The sequence below is a fragment of the Etheostoma spectabile genome, chromosome 13 (genome assembly GCF_008692095.1).
Source record: "Etheostoma spectabile isolate EspeVRDwgs_2016 chromosome 13, UIUC_Espe_1.0, whole genome shotgun sequence".
Classification (NCBI taxonomy): domain Eukaryota; kingdom Metazoa; phylum Chordata; class Actinopteri; order Perciformes; family Percidae; genus Etheostoma; species Etheostoma spectabile.
The window spans coordinates 1,423,203-1,423,733 of NC_045745.1; the positions used below are offsets into that span (position 1 = coordinate 1,423,203).

Sequence of the window (531 nt, forward strand, 5' to 3'; positions counted from 1 at the left end):
TTTCAAAATACAATAAAACACTAACTATGTCTAACAAAACCCTGCAAACATGTTTCAAAATAAAATAATTATTCAAAACACTAACACATGTTCTCCTCCAACAGGAACATTTAGTCATACATAATACAATGACAAAAAAAAAACACTCTCATCAGCTCAAAATACAGAAACTGCATTATTTTAGATATGTCAGGTATGCCCTTATACAATAGACAATATATTGTATTGATCATAGACTGTGTTTTGCACATGCATTTTGTTTCTTTTGCTGCAGAAATTCAATACAAAAAATGATTGACCATCTCAGAGTAGCTTTATAGAATGTACAGTTTATGAAAAAAAAAAAGACAGAGAAAGAATTGCTGCAGTAAAGACTTTTTTGCAAAAGGACATTACTGCAAGATATACAAACAGAAAGAACACCGGAATACTACTAATAAAAAAGTAAACTTCTAATCTGAATTTGGCCACATGTTCTCATCCACCTGATATCTTCTCTGGCAAGGCATTGTGGGAAGAATCTTTTTGCAT

At 31.1% G+C, this 531-nt stretch overlaps 1 protein-coding gene and 2 long non-coding RNA genes across 3 annotated transcripts in view; 2 read left to right on the plus strand and 1 right to left on the minus strand.

Annotated features, from left to right (window-relative positions):
• LOC116700855 (uncharacterized) overlaps positions 1-398 on the plus strand; it is a 14,184-nt gene extending 13,786 nt beyond the window's left edge. Inside the window, exon 3 of the long non-coding RNA XR_004334754.1 lies at positions 389-398. This is a non-coding gene — a long non-coding RNA (uncharacterized LOC116700855). The remainder of the gene's footprint in view (positions 1-388) is intronic.
• Positions 1-531, plus strand: part of ntm (neurotrimin) — a 537,242-nt gene that overhangs the window by 320,887 nt on the left and 215,824 nt on the right. The gene's annotated exons all lie outside the window — the stretch shown is intronic.
• LOC116700853 (uncharacterized) overlaps positions 1-531 on the minus strand; it is a 14,846-nt gene that overhangs the window by 13,758 nt on the left and 557 nt on the right. The window lies entirely within an intron of this gene.